Source organism: Pinus tabuliformis, chromosome 3_1 (genome assembly GCF_031772625.1).
Source record: "Pinus tabuliformis cultivar Carrire ecotype Pingquan chromosome 3_1, CPIR1, whole genome shotgun sequence".
Lineage (NCBI taxonomy): Eukaryota > Viridiplantae > Streptophyta > Pinopsida > Pinales > Pinaceae > Pinus > Pinus tabuliformis.
Window position 1 is genome coordinate 902,052,587 of NC_142301.1, and position 16,922 is coordinate 902,069,508.

The 16,922-nt window shown below is 35.9% G+C and overlaps 1 pseudogene; it reads right to left on the reverse strand.

The window, feature by feature from the left end:
* Window positions 1-357: 357 nt before the first annotated feature.
* LOC149190559 (ruBisCO large subunit-binding protein subunit beta, chloroplastic-like) overlaps window positions 358-16,922 on the reverse strand; it is a 76,591-nt pseudogene continuing 60,026 nt past the window's right edge.

Here is a 16,922-nt window from a genome sequence, read left to right on the forward strand (position 1 = left end):
TCATTGAACATGCATTATAGAATTTTGATATCCCTTACTATACTCATCGAGCTCAGTCATCAATACATCATTTTGAGACTAAGCAAGCAAAAACTCTTCATCCTCTGCCTCGAATTTTTCAAACTTCTCCTACTCTTGATATTCATTAGTAAAATACACATCTTGCTGCCCATCACCAAAAAATAGGATTTAATCTTCCAGTAATTCCTCATCCTCCTCATCTTGGTATTGAGCATAATTATCATGAAAGGGTGGTCTTACATGCTGTTGTGACTGCTTTGGACCCTTTTTCTCTCTTGGTTTGTTTGGCACCTATGGCTGCCTCTGAAAATTTGGGTTTCCAATTTGTGGACCAATCTAAAGTTCTCTCACTGTTTTCCAATTAGTTAGAGAAATTTTCTCCATCATCTTCTCCATGGTTTTGACCAATGTATCAAACTGAGCATCAAAAGAAGTAGCGGGTCCTTCCTTTATTGTGACTCTTTTCTCTGCTTTCATATTATATTTCTTTGCTAACATATTCGCCTCCACACTAATTGCATTATTTTGCATGTCTTCCAGTGTTACCGTATTTCTTTCCTTAAGTTGATAGGCCATCTCACGGTTGAAATCATTAGGATAATGAAGTAAAGCAAGCTTGGGAGGAGGATTTATCTCTACAAGAATAGAATTATACACTTTATTGAACCTTACAAAAAAGTCTTGGTCAGTTTCTCCAGTATTCCTTTTTAAATTATTATACTCGGCAAGAATTTGCAAGGGGTTCTTCTTCTCACCCCACCATGTAAGAAAATCATCTTTCAACTCTGGATAATTGGCAAAAGCTCCCAAGTGAGAAATCCCGAACCCCTTCTTGACATCACCAGAAATGATTTGAGCAAACAATCTAAATTTAACATTGTCATCATAGAAAATTTTAGGGGCGAATGTTCGCCCTTTGGCGAAATTAAGGGGTTTTAAATTTTTAGTGGGCGAATATTTCGTATCATAGTACATTTTTACGAATCACCTCAAATAGCCCACCTTATTTTAAGGGAGAGGGTAAAAAGGTAAATTTAGCCCTTGAAATTAGGAGTTACAACCTTCCATTCGCCCATTTTCAAGAATAGGTTTTATTTAAGTGAATCCATTTGCCCATTTTCAAGAATAGGTTTTATTTAAGTGAATCCATTTGCCCATTTTCAAGAATAGGTTTTATTTAAGTGAATCCTATGGGCCAAAGGCCCAAATACCATATTTATAAAAGAGGTATGGTAAATTAATAAAAATATAAATAAATGAAAGGTATGGTAAATAAATAAAACATTTTTTATATTTACTCCATAAGTCACCTTATATACATGCAAGGGTGTAAACAAATAAAAATATAAATAAAGTGGAGGTATGGTAAATAAATAAAACATCTTTTTATACTTACTCAAAAGGTATGGTAAATAAATAAAAATATAAATAAACTAGACGCATGGTAAATAAATAAAACCTCTTTTTATATTTAGTCCATAACCCTCGTTCTATTTATGAAGGCTCAAGAAAGAGGTTTTATTTAAGTGAATCCTATGGGCCAAATACCATATTTGTAGAAGAGGTATGGTAAATTAATAACAATATAAATAAACAAGAGGTATGGTAAACAAATAAAACATTTTTTTATATTTACTCCATAAGTCACCTTATATAAGAAAGAGGTTTTATTTAAGTGAATCCTATGGGCCAAATACCATATTTGTAGAAGAGGTATGGTAAATTAATAACAATATAAATAAACAAGAGGTATGGTAAACAAATAAAACATTTTTTTATATTTACTCCATTAGTCACCTTATATTTACGAACACTCAAAAAATGCGTTATATTTAGGTGAAACTTATGGGCAAAATACTATGGGACAAATACCATGGACTAGATTGTTATTAATACATGCAAAAGAACATTATTAACCCTAATATTAGTATTAATAAAAATAAAAATGGCACATGGTATTGACTCATGGTATTCACCAAAATGGCACATGGTATTGACCCATGGTATTCACCAAAATGGCACATGGTATTGGCCCATGGTATTCACGTGGAATGTAGCCTATTTAAATGGGGGAATTAAACCAGCATAGATCCATATTTACTCTGGATCTACTAACCCCTGAGAGGTATCAAATATCGTGATATGCAAACTAGCATAGAGTGAAAAAATATTTGATCCGATCAAGAGTAAAAATGGATGTTGTAATTTAATGTATGTTAAACATTTTAGCTTGGTTAAAATAAAAATCAACTATTAATTTTATTAATTTTTATAAATTTTTATAAATCACTAATAGTAATTTTTAAGCTCCAGGTTTATGATAACCCATGGTATTGACCCATGGTAATACCATGGTATTCATGTGAGCATATACTATTTAAAGGGGAAATTCTATCATCTTAGATCCATCTTAATTCTGGGTCTACCAAGTGCTCAGAGGGATAAATAGATCTCATCCTCCTAAGAGTGGTAGATGTGGAGTTAAGATGGATATAGGTTGGTTTTTATGATAATGGAGATATTAAATAGACTTATGAACTTATATTGTAAAAACATCTTAAGGTGAATGGTTAAAGCATAGACATTGGACAAGTATATTTGTATACTTCTGCTTTAAACTGAAACAAATACAGGGCTAAAAGGAATGGATTGCTTGCACTAGTCATCCTTCTATAGCTTTCCAACATATGCTGGAGTAAACAGATTGTAATTTGGGTAATTTTTCTAATTGCAAACAGGAACATACTTGTGTATTGGTAGGGTGGTTACGAGGTCCCTAGAAGTGATGAATTTGAATTTTTCTTGGTTTTATATATAGTATTAGGTTTTTTCTCATGCTTTTTGTGAATGGCACGGGTGAATTTTATCCTACACCCACTAGGTTATCGATATGTAATTTTGTTAATTTTGATTTCCAAAGATATTTTAAAGAAATGCAATGATTTCATTTGTGTATTCAATAAACGCAAGATTTTATAATTGAGTAAAATATTTGCCACGCCTGGTGAGAGATTCGCCAAAAAATTATATATACATATCATATTATTGATAAAATCGCCTTCCATTTTTCTTATATACCATGGAGATTCGCCTATTTATTATACATGTAAATTTAGGGGGGGTTCTTAAAATTTTCCCTGATTGTCATGGTCCACTTCCTCTAAAGCTACAAAGTCATTGATGTTATCCACATGCTTCTTAGCTGTAACTTCCCATGTACCATAATATTGGGGAAGTCTCTGTCCATAGTTAAGAGGAAAATCATGGAATTGAGCGGGAAAAACTAGAGGGGCATCCCATAACTACAACTTGAGCAGTTGAGTGACTAGCGAATGGTGTAACTAAAACAATAGACAATGGAACAACTTGATGGATAGATGGTAAAACAGATGATGAAGGGCCCAAAGATGATGTGAAGACAAAACTAGAATTTAAAATAACTTGTGAAGGGACTATTTTTTGAGACAAGACTGTCTTTTCAATAGTTTTCTGAACTTTATTGACTAAACTTTTAAGTTTATTAAACTGCTGAAGAATATTTCGACTGAACTCTTTTTCCAGAAATGGGGTATAAGAACTAGTAACAGATGAATCCACTAGAACTTCTGGAATACATGAACAATATGTAGTTCTAGGGAGAATAACTTCAGAAGGAATCTCTGGTAAAGAAACAAATCTCCTAAGAGGGATATTACTTGCTTGACTCTCCACAACAATCCTCTCCTTCCTAAGCAGTCTTTGAGGATCACAAACAACCACAAGTGGGTGTGGATCAGGATTATACCTGGTAAAACTCATAGAAGCCAAATCTTTTAATACAAGTAATTTCACTATCAATAAAAGTGACTATGAAAATTTCAACCTATGATGTAACTCTCAAAATGAAACAACTTCCCGGGAAAACATAGACCTTTCGATCTATGACAACCATGCCACTATGTTAGCACTCCATGGTTCCTTTTAGGCTGAAGGAAAAAGGGTCACTGAGGTAACCAAAAACCTCCTTTGGTTAAGAGACTGGTCTTATACAACCCAAGGGGGCTTCCTTACTTAAAAAGCTCAAAGATAGGAGACTTTGAAACACAAAGTCTAGCAAAGACCAGATTTAAAAAGAGTTTAAAAAATTGGTTTGAATATGAATGGTCGAAGGAGGATGAACACCTATGACCATCTAATTTACTGTCTGACCATAGTTATGCATGTAACATCCAATAACATTCACAAAGGCTTAGAAAGTGTGTACTTTGGATAAAGGAAACTGCAGTATAGAGGAGAAATAGGCCAAACATATTCCCTTTTCACATATAATAGAATAGAAAGAAATTCATATGCCGCATATATGTGAGAACAAAATTAATAAAAGATAACAAAGTGTACATGCATAAGATATCCCATTTGAAACTAAAATACTGACACAACTAGTTCAAAGTATTTTAAAAATCGAATTTTTACTCAACTGAAGTCATGATACTTGTAAACCATGGAAACTGTTATCATTGGGTTAGAAATACTTGGATTGTTTCAACATTTAACCTAGTATAACTATTTCAGACCAATTGAACTAGAAGTTAGCACTTCCAATATGAGAGGTCTCTCTCAAATGTTTATCAAATCTTCTTGAAACAATTCAAACACCAGATGACTAACTCTGATCTCTTTTTGTGATTTTGTAGGTGAATCAAAATGTGATGACTGCCACCATTGGGAATGGAGTCAAATTAAAACAAATTATTTCCAACAACGGTTTTTAATGGAAGTTAAGGCTTCTATAGCTTTGAAACTGACACAAATGAACATCCACAATCATACATAGTAAATGAAGGAAATTGGAGCAGTTTCACAAGATTTCCAAGTAATGAAAATACTATGTAAAACTTGAAAAAACATGATAAAAACCCATAAAATCCATGACATGAATCTCAGGTACAAAAATAGAGTTGCTGCAAATTTTCTATTAAAGGGTCAAAAGATTACAAAAAAAATGTCACTTCTTCACATTCTCCATCAACCCTTCTCAAAGTCGAAAACCTACTTATTTATAGAGAAAAGGTCTCTTTACATTATCTTTCCACCCGGGCCAAATTTGATCCACTATTCTAGAGATCCATTCCTACTTTTCTTCTAACTAATAGAGTCCTCTTAGGGATTTCTATTTTAGAGTACTTCGAATTCAACTAGAACTATACTAGCTTTAAAACTATAACCACTTTCTGTTGACGTAGATAATCAAGCCAAACTGCATGCTAGATTTGTTGGAGTGTCATTAAATCTTAAACCTCTTGATAGAAATCAATTAAATTTATATTTTTACTAACTGTCTTAATGAGATGGCTATTATGTTGATGTGGCTATGTTCTGACTTGGCATGCTGAAAAGTAGGAGTTCAACATGATGAAGCAGACACCTTAATCATCTGTAATTCATCTAGAGCTTGGATGTATGATATTCCAAATTTTCAAAAAGGCAGAAAAAAGAGAGTTTCTTATGATTTCGTAGCAAAAACAAAGTTTTCAGCAGTTTCGTAGCAAACTATGGTAGCAACTTGAAAAAACACTCATATGCTACCTCTTTTCTCTCCCTGCTGATTCTGAGGTCTTCTTTGATGTTTATAAGCTAAACATAGGCCTTTAGAATTATCTTTTGCTGAACTTTAGACCAGCCTTAACCTCCATGGAAAGCTACAGCAGTTTTGTAGCAAATTCTCGACTTCATTATGGGCAGTTGCTACAAAAGTTCCAAAATTCAAAGTTTTTCTAGTTTCCATGATTCTTAATGCCTCCTTATGACTCCTAATATCATGTTGACTATACATGTGGTTGAGTTGACTAATTTAGGTATAGTGAAGACAAAATTGAAGACTTTACCATATCATGGAGTAGCACTTACTTCAGCAATAATCTTGAGGTTTCTCATTTTGAGCTCAACTTGAATCATTTCAATTTGAGTTTCTAGTGATAGAGCTTGTCTTTGTAGGATTTTCCTATCTGCATGTAACCAACTATTCCTTTTATACATATGCTCCAACATTTTGTGCAAAGGCAAAGTCCTTCTTATCATCTTTTTTGACTTATTTGCAATTTCATCATAAAAATATATTTGTCTTAAAACTTTACTTTGGTATTCATCAAACTCAATCTTGTTCTTGATTAGTTCTTGTCTGGCCTCCCTTAATTGTTCTTGTAGGACCTCTATTTCACCTTTTTCTTTAATAACCTCCTTGCCTTTCTTTTTATTTGATGGTTCAATTTTATCCAATGGTGCTTCATGTATCTCTTCAACTTGCTGCATTGATATTGTGACAAGTTTCCTTGGCCTAAAAATGAAACCATGTTCTTCTTGAGTAAAATATAATTTCTTTTTTCTCTTGCTTTTCTTCTTGGTTTCAGTTGGAGTCACTTCTGCAGGCTGCTCAACTGATCTTTCTTCAATATTTATAGCTTCTAGAATGTCAGTTAGTTTTCACTTCTTTGTACTCTGTTCTCTACTCTATCTTCTGGTCATTCTCCGTTTAGTACTTGTAGAATATTCAATTATAGGTTTCTAGGTCACTAATTGCTGCTCTGTTCTACATTTCTTCTCTTCTCTATGGGTTGTAGATTTAGATTTTGGATTTTTTCTAGAGGAGGTAGTAACATCTAGTTCATATCCACTTAGGAACAAAATGGTAACCCAATCCATTTTCAATCTATTTAACTCTTCAACTACTAACAATTTGATAATACCATGATGAAAACCAAAGATACTAATTGTATCTATGTTATCTTGAACCTTGTCATCCATCTTTCCTAAACTTTTGAAGAGTTAGAAAGGGATGTCTAAGGGTTTTTTACCTATGAAGTGGAGAAGAAACCTGAAGTGGTATTGGTAGACCATATGGAACCTTCCTTCACATGTAAAATACTTTTGAATAACCATCATCAACTTGGAATAATGCTCCCTAAGGGAAGGTCTGGGAATGTCCACTCTCATATCAATCCATTGATGCTCTTCCTTCAAGAATTCATCACAATTCTGTAGCTGGAACTTCTAAACTTTAAACCATGTTTCCCCTAACCTTTGAATTTTTGTAGCATGAGAAATGGTGTTTGGGGAGACATTCAGACTTAAGATGCCAACCTTCGTGCCAATCCATGTGAAATTGATGGTGAAGTTCTTAGTGATTTTCGCATGAAAAATCTACAATTTTTGACAAAATTGAAGACAAACCACGCTACCAAATGACTGTGTAAAATTTGGGTCTTCTTCAAGCAGTTTCATATCTATTGGCTCATAATGTACTACAACCCCTCCTTTGTAGTGTTTTCTAGTGGCCATTCTTGTCAACACGTCGAGAGTTGCTTGTGAGATGCTTCCCCTTCACTTGCAAAACAAATTTAGAACACCTAGACCTCACTTAGGTGACAACTAATATTTTTTTGACAATGAAAACCCTATTCCATGACAACACTTGTAAACTTTTTTATAGAAGCAGATAATATAAAGTGGAAAAGGAAAGGTAAAGCGTGAATGAAAAGGAGTGGAGGATACGAGAAGCAAGATGTATAACAACTCAATGCATTTAGCATCACTAACAATCATTTACAGTAAAACTATTATACAACAACAAACTTTCATAGTGAGACAAGTGTCGGAATGGACCGTTCTGTGACAAAGCTATCAGGGACTTTCGTAACGAATTTTGGGTTTGCTTACCTACATTTGCTGCGAAAGTTTGTAAAAGTGTCAGACAAGTGTAATATGAAATGATAACCTCAAGATAGATGGAATTATGACCTTTTCTTTTTATGATGACCCTATCAAACATTAAATGGACTCTATGATAGGTCTCACATGAACCTAAACATAAAAACCCTATTTATAATGACCAATCAAACTATTTTTTTTTGGGTTATCATAGATAACAGAAACTATATAGAAGAAATAAACATAATAACTGATACACAGAGAATAAAAGCTCCAAAATATCATACCATAAGAATCCTTGTGAACAATAACTGGAAAACCCTCAAGCCATAAGAATTTTACTCATAAATTCGATCACAATCACATTAACTAGTTCATAATAATCTCCAACCAACAACAACCTGTTCCATCTATATTTTCCAGTTTATATAACATACTTCATCAAGTAAAATATGTCCATATGCAATGCATCATTGATCCTTACAATGCATCAAATCAAACCAAAAAGAGGAAATACTTTGTTGTTTCAAGTTTTTTCTTCAACTTATAAAAAATGAAAAACAAAAAACTGCGTAAAAAACTAAACCTCTAAAATCATATCTATCTTAAAAAATGTCCTCATGGATCAACTAAAGCAGTAAAGAAAACATGGACAACTGGCTCTCGACTGCGCAGTGACTGGGTAGCAGTTGGGTAATGACGGTGTTAGCACATTTTCCTCCCAAAGGTGGCATGTGGTTAGTGACTAGTGGTTTGAGCTGGCTCTAACCTATATTGCACGTTCATCCCCTCAAATTGTGAAAATTGGCTTCTCCTCAATGCTTGTGCAAATATGTAGGTAGGGGTTGCACAATAACTACATAGCAACTATGTAGAAAACTTTCAAGATTGTCTCTTTTACGCTATCAAGCTTTAACAGAAAAACACCATAGGACTATAGGCCACTCCAGATATCAGAAAAATTTCAACATACTGATCAAAATACCCACTATAACTTGAAAACAAAAAGGTGCCCCTGTTGTGTAACATAAGCATCCTTGGTCATGGAAAAAATTGCAAAAAATTTAAACAAGAAATGGTTACCTCCTTTTCCTTTTGCTCTGATGCTTTGCTAGTGGAAGCTTGAAGCTTGAACCTTAGGAGCTTTAGGTGTGGGATATTTGTGATCAGTGAGCACTGGTTGAGTAGGCTTCGCTTCAGATAGAGCCTTATATCTTAGCCTTGGCACTCTTTCAGATGGAGGTATTTTGGCCGCCTCTTTGTATTTCCTGATTATTCCCCATGCCTTGTCTAAACTTTTCTTCATACTCCTTAGCCTTGCATTTAATATCAGGTTTTTGACATACAAGATTTTGCATTGTCTTCTTACATGAAGGGACCATTTGACAAAATATTTACCTCTATATAGGGCTTTGGAGGCCTCACACATTTTTTTGTCACAATTTTTAAGTAAATGCTGCACAAATTTCTTATAATTTTGGTTTTCTTGCTTAAACCTATTAACCTGTATTTGACTCTCCTCAAGCTCTTCTAAAAATATTTGGTATTCCTCCCACTGGTCAAAATCTGGCCTAACAGGCGCTTGCACTACTTCATTTTTTTCACCTAACTTTGTTTCGAATTTGTTGCTCTAGTTGTAGGTCCACTAGACTCTACTTTAAGTTCTTTGCACTGCTCAACAAATGAAACATGTTTACCTTTATCTTTTGTAATAGGTTTTGGAGGTGTCTATTCCAATTCCTTTTCCTCAGCTGCTCGTTGGGTTGTTTCTTTCAAGTCTCTATTTTTACTCTTCAAGGATGTTATCTTCAACCGATATTTAGGAAGATCCTCTTTCATTTTCACATCTTGGGATATTCCTCTTCAAGCCTGATTTTGTCTTGCCCAGACTACATTGTATCCTCTTCTTGCTTAAAATGCATTGATTCATCCTGCTCAACTTCTTTCTATTTTTTTCCTCCTGCTTGTCCTCTAAAATTTCAACAACTTCCCTAGAAACTGATTCATCCATACTCTTTTTTACTCTCGACCTAGTCCTAGGCCCTATCACGAACTCTTCATATTTGAATGTCTCTTCTACTTTTACTTGAATCTTGGTGGTTTGATATGGTGCCACATGAACCTATGCTTTCTGTATTTTCTCCTTACCCTTTGTAATATGCTTCTTACCCAACTGCTTACCAAGTTTTCCTTTGTGTTTCTTGCTGGGTTTTTCATGTTTTTCCTCGACCCTCTTTGTTTCTTTGACTGTATGGGTGACTTTCTTCTCATGTGTTTCATGTACTTCTTGTTCCTCCTCATAATTTTTCACTGGTGAAGACTCTGTTTGGGGTAGTAAATCAATTCTAGGTAGAAAATCAAACCAATAGACTTTATTTTTGTTCAATACAAACTTAACTAGAATTTTAGTAAGAGAAAAATCAAACAGACTAGACATATGGTTGTCCTTTTGAAGCTGAGCCTTTGCAAATGTTCTTTCCAGAATTTTGAGCAATAAGAAAGGTAGATTCATGGGATTTTTGTCTGTGAAATGTAACAGGAGTTTCAAATGGTACTAGTAATCTCTGCTAAATCTACCTTCGCATGTAAAATACCTTTTGACAACCTTCAATAGGTCACTATAATGATCTTGAAGATACACAGTAGAGAAGCTTGTGGAATACTTTTTGTTAAACTCAGGTTTAACAAACTCCTTCAAGGTTTAAATATCCAAATCATCACCCTTAACTAACTTCTCATCTATTGTAGGGAGGCCTGTGGACTCAACGATGAGTTTCTTTGTGACAACAATCTCTAAAATCCCCAGTTTGACTCTGTCATTTCTGAAATTTAGAGAAAAAGGATTTACAAGCCTTGTATTATGACCTTCCTTATGAATTATTTGTAAAAATGGAATACATCCAACATTCTCAAAGGTGACTCTGATAGTTGGGGAAGAGTTCACTATGTTTAAAGTTGTAGGCTCAGAACACACGACATCTCCACCCTTTTTTACTAGTAGTAGGAGCCATTTAACCCTAAAATACCTGGAAATTTTGGCTTGACCTTTTTGGAAGACTATGTGTACAGGACAGAGAATGAGAGACTTCACAATCATGACAACGCAAAAATCCACTAGACAACAACACCATGCAATGATGACAGAGAAGGCTTATAACATTTAAGATGAACGGGAAATCTTTATATTTCAACCTATAATTTATCCTAGCCACTCAACATTCCATATTGACCATGATTCTTATTTAAAAGACACAACTTTAAGCCTTCCGTTTTGACTATATGTGTGGCAGACACGATGTGGCTAGCAAATTTGTTTAGATATGGAAAAAATAAATTCTAGTTTAATTTGTTCTTGAATTAAACTGAGAATTAAAATCGAATTCTATTCTCATAGAAACTTGTAAATAGTTAATTAAGTTTAATTAACTTAATTAGCCTAGGAATTTTGAGTTGGAAGTCTTTATGAAGTCATGTATATGTTCTCCCTATTTTATAGGGATCCAGGATGAGTTAAGTATGAGTTGTAATTAGATAACTCTGTTTACTAAGTTAAGTTCAGTTAAATTAGTTCCAAACAGTTTGAGTAATTAATAGTGAGTTAACAGTCAGTTGGTGCACTAATGCATTAATTAGTGCTACTCCAGTTAACTGAAGATTCCCTCATCAGAAACTCATGCATGTCGATTATGAGAAAGACCTAGTTGAGACTAGAGTGCAGGGACAATGTACTATCAGTTGTATGATTTACTGAGTTGTATAGATCATGCATGCAATCAGGAACTGAACCTTGAAGGGATTGTGCAGTTTTGGATGCACTGGCATCCCATTAATATGGGTTGATCAACCATAGGAATTATGCAAGGAAATAGGGACTTGGGGATATGCAGAATTGGCTAAGCATTGGCCAAGAGTTTTCTTATGAGTTGGAGATTGATTTTACTAAGTGTTGGAATTTTTCTTGTGAGAACAAGCATTGTATTATCATATTGGATTTCCAATATATGAAATACAAATAGTGGGCTTTTGAGCCATGGCTTTCCCCAGATATTTATTGTGTTATGCGTATTTGATTATCTTCCTCTTGTCGATTCTTGTTTTCATCCATCTATTGGATTTCATTGAATCAAAGTAGAAGTAGATTGTTATGCTATGCTTTAGTAAATTTGATGAGCTTGTGAATCTATAGGATTTTATACATGGTATCAGAGCTGAGAACAATATACTAGAGGATATTTCGAAGTTTTGAGTTCGGGGTTATAGGTGAAATTCAGATTTGCATTTCATACTTCAAGATGGACATATGGCATTCTACGGTTTGTGGCTCGAGTATGACTTGGAAGGAATCTTGAATTTTGTAGCCTGGAGGGAAAGAATGGAGGTTGTGCTAGAAGATAATGGCTTGAAGGAATTCATTGACCAATAAATCCCTAAACTAGCACCATTAGATTCACAGAATTTGGTAGAATGGAAGAAGTGTGTGGCGAAGGAAAGGCAGATAATTCTTGAGGGAGGTTGAGATCACATTGTCTTAAGTCTCCATGGCAAGGAAAATGTGTATGCTATGTGGAAAACATTGACGAACTTGTATCAGAACAACAATGACCAAAGGAAATTGGCACTGAAGGACAAACTTCAAAAAATCAAAATGGAGAAAGGTGAGACTATTTCCAAATAATTAACCAAGTTCACTCAATGTCATGATGAACTTGGAAGTGTTGGAATCATGGTTTTCAAAGAATATATGGTGAGTCTTGCTCTTCTAAGACTCCCAAATAGTTGGCATAGTTATCAGGTCTCTGTCAATGGTCAGGAGATGCTACCAGATTGGGAACGAATGTGGTTGGATTTGATGCAGGAGGAGATCAGGAGGAACACCAGGGATGGCTCTTCATCAAAGACTAATGATGAAGAGAATTGTGCCTTAGCGATTAAGGAAAAGAATGGGAAAGAGAAAGCTCCCCATTCCAATCAGATACTTATCATGGAGGTAAGAAGAAATCATGACAAAAGTCAACTACTTTAATTGTCATGAGCTGGGTCATTTTCCTACAAATTGTACACTCAATAAGTCTAAGAAGAAGTCCTCAGGAGGAGTGGCGGGTGAGGCTTTGGCCTCTCAATTTGAATTTGAATTTACCTCATTGTATTCATGATGTCATCAATGATAGGAAGTGTATGGTACTTAGACAGTGGAGGTTCATTCCACATGACTGGCGACAAAGAGTTATTTAGTGATCTGGATGAGAAAGATATCCAGATTCATATCAAGATGGGTGGTGACGGAAAGTATAGTGTTACTGCATTATGCACGATTACTTTTCAGAGGGAGCATGGGGATCCACTCACCTTGAATAATGTTAAGTATGTGCCCGGGCTGAAGAAGAACTTGGTATCCATTTCCATGCTTGAGGATAGAGGTTATGATGTGATCTCCTTGAAAGGAAAGGCGTTTCTTTGACACATAGCCATGGGTCAGTAAAGAAGATAGGGATTCATGTGAAGAATCTCTATAAGTTGGAGGTAGAGGAGTGTGCTAATTTTAGCTAAAAATCAGAAGGGATGTAGAGTTGAGATATTGGCAAGTTGTGGCACAGGCAATTGGGCCACTTGCATCATGAGGCTTTGAAGATATTGCATCATATCTCTACCAGTCTTCCCAAAGGTACACTTGAGCAAGTTGATACATGCAAGGGGTGTACTTTGGGAAAATACACCAAGTATTCCTTTGGAGACAGAGACAAGTGAGTAGAGTCTATTCTAGAGAGAGTCCATTCAGATGTGTGTGGGCCTTTCTCGACAACATCCACGACCAAATACATGTATTATGTTATATTTGTTGATGACTATTCTTGTAAATGCTAGATATTTTTCATGTAGAAAAATGATGAAACTTTCACAAAGTTTTGTGAGTTTAAAGCATTGGTGGAGAAAGATTCAGGAAAGAAGGTTAAAGATATAAAAAGTGATAATGGTGGTGAGTATGTCTCAAATGCGTTTAAGAACTTCTGTGTAGTGAAAGGGATTAAATGGGAGTTGATGACACCCCATAACCCTCAACAGAATGGGGTGGCAGAGGGGAAGAACATAAGCATAGTAGGAGTAGCAAGGGAAATGTTGCATGATCAAGGCCTACCACTACACTTGTGGGTTGAGACATGCAACACAACAGTTTATGTTCAAAACCGTAGCCCACATTAGACACTTGAGATGAAGACACTAAAGGAGGCTTATTCTGGTAAGAGGCTAGATATTGGTCACTTCAGGATTTTTGGGTCATCGGCATATTGCCATGTGACCAAATATGCATTGAAGAATCTTGTGTTGATAGTAGAGTTGGGGATATTTGTGGGGTACACTAATACACCTCACAACTATCAGGTGTACATGTCGACTAGTCGGATGACAGTGGTTTGCAAGGATGTCAGATTCAATGAGGAGAAGGCCATGCGAGTTTCCCTTGAGAGGAAGCTTGAGCTACATGTAGATGAGGAGCCTTTATCTCCTAAGGTTGAGGAGCCTTAGATTGATGTGGAGCAGCCACACACAGAGGATCCGGGAGTGGGGACATCCACTCAGCGAGAGTCTTCTAGAGAGTGAGGGAAATGCACCAGAGAGGCTGACATATTGTTGGATGATGCATGGGAGAATGTGGGAGCACCCACTTCTTAGTGTAGGTAGAGGAGGTCACCTGAGCAGTACACTGGGTACATGGCTCTTATGGGCAAATGTGTTGTGACATAACCATCTTCCTTTAAGGAAGCAGTGCAACAACCGATTTGGGTTGATTCCATGGTGGAGGAGTACGACTCCGTAGTTCATAATAGTGTTTGGGAGGTGGTCCCGAGACTGGAGGACAAGTCAGTGATGAACTCCCATTAGCTTTACAAGGTAAATCAAGATGCAGATGGTAGAGTGGAGAAGCATAAGGCTAGATTTGTGGCCCGTCGCTTTTCACAGGTAGAGGGGATTGACTATGATGAGACCTTTGTTCCTGTTGCAATGTACTCATATCTCATATCTATATTGGAACTATCAACACAGATGGGTTGGAAGATCCATCAGTTGGATGTGAAGACATCCTTCCTTAATGGCATGATTGAGGAAGAGGTGTACATAGAGTAGCCTGAAGGTTTTGAAACCTTTGACCATGAGTCGCATGTGTGCCGACTCAAGGGAGCATTACATGGGATGAAGCAAGCACCCCGTGCTTGGTACGTAAGGATAGATAGCTAATTCAATATGTTGGGCTTCACGAAGAGTGAAGCGGATGAAAACCTGTACCACATAGTGGTGGAAGGCAAACTATTGATCATTGTACTTTATGTTGATGATCTCATATGGATAGGTGATGATCAGCTGATGAAATATTGCAAGGAGGACCTTGCAAGAGAGTTTGAGATGAAGGAAATGGGTCTCATGCATTACTTTCTTGGCATGGAGGTATGGAAGGGAGATGGGGAGTTGTTTGTGTCTCAGGGTAAGTATACCAACGAGATACTCAGGACATTCCGCATGGAGAGAAGCAAACCCATGGAAACTCCTCTAGTAGGTAACTGGAGGAAGGAGGATGCTACTTCAGGGGAAGTAGTGGAAGCTACTATTTATAGGTAGCTTATGGGTTCACTCATGTACTTTGTGAACACACGACTGAACATGTGATATGCAATTAACCAGCTTAGTTAAGCGATGGCTAGGCCTACCAAGTTATGTTGGAAGGAGACAAAGCATGTGTTGAGATACCTCAAGGGCACTTCTTAGTATGGATTATGGTACAAATAGATAGAGGGAGTGAATCTTGAAGGTTTCACCGATGCATATTGGGTAGGGAGTCCATCTGACAGGAAGAGCACATTAGGAGGTATCTTCAGTATTGGGTCACCAACAATTTCTTGGTACAATAGGAAACAGAGATCAATTTCACTCAGTTCAATAGAGGGAAAGTACATGGCTACAAGTGAGGGAGCATGTGAATCCATCTGGATGAGGAAGATCCTAGTTGGTTTGTTTGGTCAGCAGATGGATCCAACTGTGATTTACTTGGATAATTAGAGTTGTATCAAACTCTCTGAAAATACAGTATTTCATGATCAGTCCAAGCATATTGATATTCGATATCATCATCTCAAATATTGTGTATTGAGGTGGATTATGTTCTTAGAGTACATTCCCACGGAGGAGCAAGATGTTGATATTTTAACAAAGGAATTTTTGAGATGTAAATTCGAGTTTCACAGAGACGGGATCGGGGTAGTTGATAATCCATTTCTTGTTGATAGGGAGTGCTGAGAAATGTCAACAAAAAATTCCAGTTTAATTTGTCATTGAATTAAACTGAGAATTAAAATTGAATTCTATTCTCATAGCAACTTGTAAATAGTTAATTAAGTTTAATTGACTTAATTATCTTAGGAATTTTGAGTTGGAAGTCTTTCTGAATTGATGTATATGTTCTCCCTATTTTATAGGGGTCCAGGATGAGTTAAGCATGAGTTGTAGTTAGATAACTCAATTTACTAAGTTAAGTTAAGTTAAATTAGTTCCAAACTATTTGAGGAACTAATAATGAGTTAACAGTTAGTTGGTGCACTAATGCATTAACTAGTGCTACTCCAATTAATTGAATATTCCCTCATCAAAAACTCATGCATGTCAATTCTAAGAAAGAACTGGTTGAGACTAGAGTGCAGGGATAGTCTACTAGCAGTTGTATGATTTACTGAGTTGTATACATCATGCATGTAATCGGGAACTGAACCTTAAAGGGATTGCACAGTTTTGGATGCACTAGCCTCCCATTAATATGGGCTGATCAGCCATAGGAATTTCGCAAGGAAAAGGGGACATGGGGAGTTGTAGAATTGGCTAAATGTTGGCCAAGTTTTCTTATGAGTTGGAGATTGATTTTACTGAGTGTTGGGATTGTTCTTGTGAGAAAAAACATTGTATTATCATCTTGGATTTCTGATATATGCAATACAGATATTGGGGCTTTGAGATGTGTCTTTCCCCGGATATTTATTGTGTTATGTGTATTTGATTATCTTTCTCTTGTCTATTATTGTTTTCATCGATCTATTGGCTTCCGCTGAATGAAAGTATAAGTAGATTCGTGTCCTATGCTTTAGTAAATTGCATGATCTTGTGAACCTATAGGATTTTCTACAAAAAATTTCAAAGAGAATGTAATAAGGGTATTACTGTCCTCAATTGGAGTAGTG